Source organism: Protobothrops mucrosquamatus, unplaced genomic scaffold (genome assembly GCF_001527695.2).
Source record: "Protobothrops mucrosquamatus isolate PMUCROS unplaced genomic scaffold, P.Mucros_1.0 scaffold2443, whole genome shotgun sequence".
Classification (NCBI taxonomy): domain Eukaryota; kingdom Metazoa; phylum Chordata; class Lepidosauria; order Squamata; family Viperidae; genus Protobothrops; species Protobothrops mucrosquamatus.
Window position 1 is genome coordinate 290,120 of NW_015388515.1, and position 7,786 is coordinate 297,905.

The following is a 7,786-nucleotide window of genomic DNA, read 5'->3' on the forward strand; positions in this document are numbered from 1 at the left end:
GGGATAGATGGGGAAATCATCAAATTTGCAGACGACACCAAGCTGGCAGGAATAGCCAACACTCCAGAAGACAGGCTTAGGATACAGGAGGATCTGGACAGACTTGAACACTGGGCGCTATCTAACAAAATGAAATTCAATGGTGAAAAAAGTAAGGTTCTACATTTAGGCAAGAAAAACCAAATGTACAGGTATAGTGTAGGGCAGGGCTTTTCAACCGGTGGTACACGTACCACTTGTGGTACATTAACGAGTGGCAGGTAGTACGCAGCCCTGCCTAGCCAAGTGTACTGGGGGAGGGAAAGAGCCAGCACAGGCAAGGACTTACTGTGAGAGAGTCCTCCGGAGCCACAGAGTGGCTGGGGCAAGGCAAAGGCCCCAGGCTCACTTCTGGCTCACCCTCCCCCATGAGAAAGGAGGAGGAGAGGGGTGGAGACAGGAGAGGCTATAAAAGGAGGCAGTTTGGGAGGGAGAGAGAAAAAAGGCAGCCCTGGGAGGAGGTGGAGTCAGCTCTACCTGCACTGAAGGGGAAGGAGGAGGGTGGGGGGGGGAGAGGAGATCAAGCAGGCCGGCCATGAGCCGATCTACAACTTCTGCTGGCAGCAACAAACAGGCAAGAAATGCAGCAGGGGAGGGGGTTGCCCTCCATGAGGAATGAAGAAAGGTAGCATCAGCTGGAGGTGAGACACGGAGGGAGGGAGATGGAGAGTGGAGGGATTCTTATGTGCTTTTGTGACTTTGAAGTTCTGGGATTTGTGCAATGAGGGCTTTGTGTTCTTAAGGAGTATTTGGCAATTTCTATTTGGCTGATGTCTCCTGTTAGCTTCTATTGTTCTGCTATTGTTAGCTGTAAGTTTTGCTGCAAGGGATTTTGAAGTATTTTTCTCCTGAATGGATTTTGCCTGTACCATTCCTTTACTTATGAATGGCAAGGCTGCCTTAGCCAGTACTTACTACATTTTTTTTTCTTAAGTGCCGGCTGCCGGCTCCTTAACTTTCTTTTCTAGCCAGTAGTTAATTCTTAAAGGGCCTTTCTAAGCTAGTTCACTCAGCAGCTTGTCTTTTCTGTTTCTGGAAGTTTTTCTTTGTTTGATGATTAAATGGAAGAGAGAAAATATGGGGGGGGGGTTCAAATTGTTCCTTCAGAAGGAGATGGGAATGAGAAAGAGGGAGGCAGGGAAGGAGGAAGGGAGGGAAGTCCTGCCTTAGCACTTGGCCACCAGCAGCCCTGCCATTGACTTTGCTTGTCAAAAGGTTGCAAAAGGGAATCACATGACCCTGGAACACTGACCATCATAAATATGCCAAGCATCCAAATATAAATCACATGACCCTGGGCATGCTGCAATGGTCATAAGTGTGAAAAATGGTCATAAGTCATTTCAGTGCAATTGCAACTTTGAACAGGTTTTTTTTATTTTTTTTGGTCACCAAGTTTTTGACACCTTGCCAGGTGGTACTCGAATATTGCCATATCCTAAAAGTGGTACAATCAGTGAAAAGGTTGAAAAACCCTGGTATAGGGAGTGCCTTGCTCAATAGTAGTAACTGTGAGAGGGACCTCGGAGTCCTAGTGGACAATCACCTAAATATGAGCCAGCAGTGTGCTGCAGCTGCCAAAAAGGCCAACACAGTGCTAGGCTGCATTAACAGAGGGATAGAATCAAGAGCACGTGAAGTGTTAATACCACTTTACAATGCCTTGGTAAGGCCACACTTGGAATACTGCATCCAGTTTTGGTCACCACGATGTAAAAAAGATGTTGAGACTCTAGAAAGAGTACAGAGAAGAGCAACAAAGATGATTAGGGGACTGGAGGCTAAAACATATAAGGAACGGTTGCTGGAATTGGGTATGTCTAGTTTAAAGAAGAAAAGGACCAGGGGTGACATGATAGCAGTGTTCCAATATCTCAGGGGCTGCCACAAAAAAGAGGGAGTCAAGCTATTCTCCAAGGCACCTGAAGGCAGGACAAGTAGCAATGGATGGAAATTAACCAAGGAGAGAAGCAAACTAGAACTAAGGAGAAACTTCCTGACAGTTAGAACAATTAACCAGTGGAACAACCTGCCTCCAGAAGCGGTGAATGCTCCAACACTGGAAGTTTTTAAGAAGAGACTGGACAGCCATTTGTCTGAAATGGTATAGGGTTTCCTGCCTGAGCAGGGGGTTGGACTAGATGACCTCCAAGGTCCCTTCCAACTTTATTATTATTATTATTATTATTATTATTATTATTATTATTATTATTATTATTATTATTATTATTATTATTACTACTACTACTACTATTATTATTATTATTATTATTATTATTATTATTATTATTATTATTATTATTATTATTATTATTATTATTATTATTATTATTATTATTATTATTATTATTATTACCCCAGGCAGGGTTACAAAACCAGGTCTTACAGAAAGCTTTACAGAAAGCTAAAAGGATCAGGGCAAATCTAATCTCCAGGAGATGGTACCACAACAGAAAAGACTTCTCTTATGGCCTTCCAGATGACCCTCTCTAATAGATGGGACCCGATTTGTTCCTGTGCTGCTGGATCTCACAACATAGCTAAATATATTGAAGAAAAATCAAATTAAAATTTGACTTGGCTAAAAAACTGCAATTCTTCAAAAAGAAACTATGGTAACAATCACAGCAACCCAAGCTATACATCATCAAAGTCAAAACTGAGCACATTTCAAATGATAAATACCAACAATGTAAGATCAAAGATGAAACTGTAGATCACCTCATTCATGCCTGTAGCACCAATCATATCTGAGTATTAGTTAGTAGAACAAAAGCCAAAGAACTGGAGAAGATCACAAAGTATCTTGTTGTATCAACATTGTATATGTGTAGATCCAAGTAGTCTGACCTTTTGTAATGGGACCGATGGGAATTTGGTCAGTGTGCAGATTTTCTAAGTGTCATTCAAGACTTTTTGATACAGCAACGAGTGTGCCGATTACCATTGGGACCAGCACCACAGCCAGTTTATGCCATAATCTTTTTCTTTGATTTTCAGATCTTGATACTTTGTGATCTTCTCCAGTTCTTTGGCTTTTGTTCTACTATCCCTTGGCATTGCCACATCAATTATCCACATTTTCTCTTTTTTAACTATAGTTAAATCTGGTGTGTTATGTGCGAAGACTATCAATTTGTACTCAGAAATCCCACAATATTTTAACCTGCTCATTTTATTATTATTAATCGGGTTATTATTATTACTGTACACTACTTTTCTCCCATCTTTTTAATTGTAATAGCTAGAATGTATGTGTTCAATTCATGAACCAGGGCAGAGATTCGCAACTTTTTTGTAGGAAAAAATATATTTCTGTTTTTGTTTGGATTTTTTTACCCTGCAATTTTCTTAGCTTCATATAGGTGCTATGATGGTGACATTAGATGTCAATCAACAGGGCTGGAATATTCAGCTCAATGTAAGCATTTTGAGTAAGTCGGGTGAGATTAAATAAATTTATTGGAGGATTGTTGTACATACTATATACCTATAAACTGCCAATTTTTGTGTGTTACTGTTAATTGGCAATTGTTGGCAAATTATGGCAGTGTGCCACAATATATCAACAGCTGGGAGGGGGCTTCAAGGGGCCAAAGGATGCTCATACTATACAAGATACATTGTGTATCTGAACGCTTTTCCATGCTTTTATCTTTAGAATGTGTACAGTTTTCTGGACTAATCACTACCAATTGCTCATTTGAACTAATCAATTCCCATTTGTGAATAAGATTCTTAACCATAAGAAATTTGAGTGTATAATTATCCAAATTAGGAGCAACTGTTTCTCAAAGTAGATTTCTGACAGTCGTTTAATGCTATATAGCCTATTCATGTTATGTATCAGTAAAAAGATTCTTCGTTCAAATACCTGCCTGCTTATAGGTACACATGCATATTTGTGCATTTAAGTGAATGTGGTAATAAGGTATATTACTTGTACTAGGTGGAGGGCTATGAAAATATTTTAATGCAAAGTTTGTGTTGGGCGTATGCATCATTTTTTATTTGTGCGGAACAGCTACTCAGTGTTAGGCGTTGTAAGAAAATGTAATACTGATATAGAACACTGGTGTGTCTGATATGCTGCTCCCAGAGCAAATATTAAACTTTCTCATGTGGAATGCTGTTTCTATTCATGTGGTAGGAATAGAAATTTACCTTGTATAAATCAAAGCAAGGATGGGTACCCAATCTCCATGAGTGATTGCAGCCCCACTTCTGCCCAATATGACTAGATAAGGTGGGTCTTATAAAGTAAAGCCTCACTTACTGATGCTACCTGTCTTCCTTTTGCACAAAGAAAAATATTCCATTCGTTTTTGCTTCTACTTTATTCTTCATGAAGTGATTCATCTGGCATGTGCGCACTTTCCTAAAAAGAGAAGACGTTTTCAGGGGTAGGCAACCTTGGCTCTTTTATGACTCGTGGACTTCAACTCCCAGAATTCCTGAGCCAGCCATGCTGGCTCAGGAATTCTGGGAGTTGAAGTCCACGAGTCATAAAAAAGCCAAGGTTGCCTACCCCTGTGTTGGGTGAACCACAAGAGCCTGTTTGTGATTTCCAGGGATTGGGGAACATGCATGATTGCTTTGGCTAATCTGGTACCTTATATCTGTTGTATCCTTCCCACTTGAAAGGGGGAAAGGGAAGGGCAGGACATGGATGAGCAGAGTTGCTCTTGCCAGCATTCATGCCTCATGAGATGCTGTGGACTGTATGGGTCAGTTTATGTTCAGAGATTCTCTATTCATGGTTTAAAGATTTGTTCAGCAACAGTTATACATAATTAACTACTGAGGCATGAATTTTTGAAGGCAGATTTTTTTCCCCCATAAGCAACTCGTATATTTTTGAGGAACAAGTGCCTTTGATTTCAGTGGAACCATTTAAGATATGAGATTTTCAATCATTGCAAAAAAGAGACTTCTTTGATCCATAAGATGTGATTCTGCATTTCTATACTTCTAAATTGTTATTTGCGATTTATTGTGTTTTGCTCTGTTAGCATATACAGGTAGTCCTTGACTTACAACAGTTCATTTAGTGACCAAGTTACAATGGCACTAAAAGTGTGACCGTTTTTCACAGTTATGACCTTTGCAGCATCCCCACAATCGTGATCAAAATTCAGATGCTTGGCAACCGGTTCATATTTATGACTGTTGCTGTGTCCCAAGGTAATGTAATCATCTTTTGCGACCTTCTGACAAGCAAAGTCAATGGGGAAGCCAGATTCCTTTAACAATCACTTTACTAACTTACCAATTGCAGTGATTCACTTAACACAGGGATGTCAAACTCAATTTCATTGAGGGCCGCATCAGCATTGTGGTTGCCCTCAGGGGGGCGGGTGGGTGTGGCCAGGGTGGATGCGGCCTACTGGGTGGGCGTGGATGGGGTGGGTGTGGCCTACTGGGTGGGTGTGGCCAGCTCTACATCGTTCACGTCATGGGTGCCTGTGGGGACCTGGGCAGGAGTGGGATAGATCTGAGGGTCTCTGGCAGAAGGGGGTAGGACCAGGGCAAGTGCCAAGGCATGGTCCACTGGAGGAGCCTCACTGTTCCTCTCAGGCCATGCAAGGGGGGGGGCTTATGGAGCTAAGACTGAATGCGTTTCAGCATAGATGGCCACCACAAAATTGTACATTGGCTCCCAGCTGGCCTGGGCCAGGGCCAAGGCAGCGGGGGCCGTTCCCTCACTGTTTCCAGGATGGTTTCACGGGCCACATGAAACCACTTCACGGGCCGCATCCGGCCCCCAAGCCTTGTGTTTGACATGTCTGACTTAACAACTGTGACAAGAAAGGTTGTAAAATGGGACAAAACACAGTTAACAAATGTCTCACTTAACAACAGAAAGTTTGGACTCAATTGTGGTCATAAGTTGAGAACTATCTGTACACGCAACTATTATACAGGTATCACAGATATATTCTTCGTTTGGGAAGCTGTTGGATTTATCATTACTTGATATATTCTAAATAATAATAATAATAATAATAATAATAATAATAATAATAATAATAATAATAATAATAATAATAATAATAATAATAATAAAGTTGGAAGGGACCTTGGAGGTCATCTAGTCCAACCCCCTGCTCAGGCAGGAAACCCTATACCATTTTGGACAAATGGCTGTTCAATCTCTTCTTAAAAACTTCCAGTGTTGGAGCATTCACCGCTTCTGGAGGCAGGTTGTTCCACTGGCTAATTGTTCTCACTGTCAGGAAATTTCTCCTTAGTTCTAGGTTGCTTCTCTCCTTGATTAGTTTCCATCCGTTGCTTCTTGTCCTGCCTCCAGGCGCTTTGGAGAATAGCTTGACTCCCTCTTCTTTGTGGCAACCCCTGAGATATTGGAACACTGCTATCATGTCCCCCCTCGTCCTTCTCTTCATTAAACTAGACATACCCAATTCCAGCAACCGTTCCTTATATATACATAATCCCTAATATGTATAATAGTAAGGCTGCTTGATCTATGGTGCTGATTATCAATAGTGTATTCAAGCCTATTGCTTGAATTCTCAGGAGTACATTTAAGGATGAGAGTTACTTGTTTTTGGCTTTGTGTTTGAGTGTTTTAAGCTGTCAAGATTGTGCATTATCTTACTGATAATTGTTTTCTGATTCATCAGTGATAAATGATGAAAAGGAGAAGTAGCAGTCATAGAAAGGATATTGTCAAGGATACCTTGAAAAATGCAAGTTTTCAAATGAAGCACTTGTGGTTTTCCTTGTTAATGGATCATTTCGGCTGTCTTCATTGAGAGAGAAAAATGTTCTGAAAAGTTTCAAGATGAAAAGAAAAAAACTCCTTAATAACAAGCAGGAGACTAGAAAATCATCCTGGTAGCCAGTGCATAGAATTAGCTGCAGTTATTAATTCGATACATGTTCTTTCAGCTGACACTGAATATTGGTGTTTGTTAACACCAGATTTTGAAAGAGAGGATGTGGCAGTGGTTGTGGGGAAAAGCATGAAAGCATAACAGCATTTTCAGTGCTTTTTCACTTGTCTTGGTCTCAATACTGTTAAGGGACAGCAGTCATTTTGAGTTTCAGAGCTGCTATAAGAGTATTTGTGATTAAATCTCTATAGGCCAGTTTGAAAATGTAGAATATAAGCATGAGTTATTATATACTCTAGTCACCAGGAGTAAAAAGCTAACTTGAAGGCATAATGAAGGAATGCATGAGCTGAAGGAACTAAGGAATAGCACGAATCTTGCCTTTTGGGGCGTCTTCCCCAATGTACCTCGGTGAATACCAAGGCGTTAATATAAGATAAAAACATATCAGTATTGTATTCTGCACATCATCATTCTATAAGTTGAAAGTAATAATGTTAAAATAGAGTTTTCTCTCTACTCTGATTCTAGACTTCTTTTTATTACATCAAGAAATATGAAGAACAATCAGTTACAGAAGATCCTAGTTGATTGTTTTGAAGAAGGTTGTGTTTATTTATGTCTGCCTCTTATAATATTGGAGGTCGAAATAATTATTGAGAAAAAATTGAATACAATAAAATCTTGATTTCTCTAGATTTCATCCAATGGATATTGCATTCAGTGGTCCAAATTCTATTATTTTATATAATTATACCAAAGATGCAAATGATGCAGTGAACAACATTTTCATTGCTATATTGACACTCTTTGCTTTATTGGACTGGGGAATAATGGTTGCTCTCCATTCAATTAGTCCATTAAAAAAAGTTTCATTGTATTTATTTATA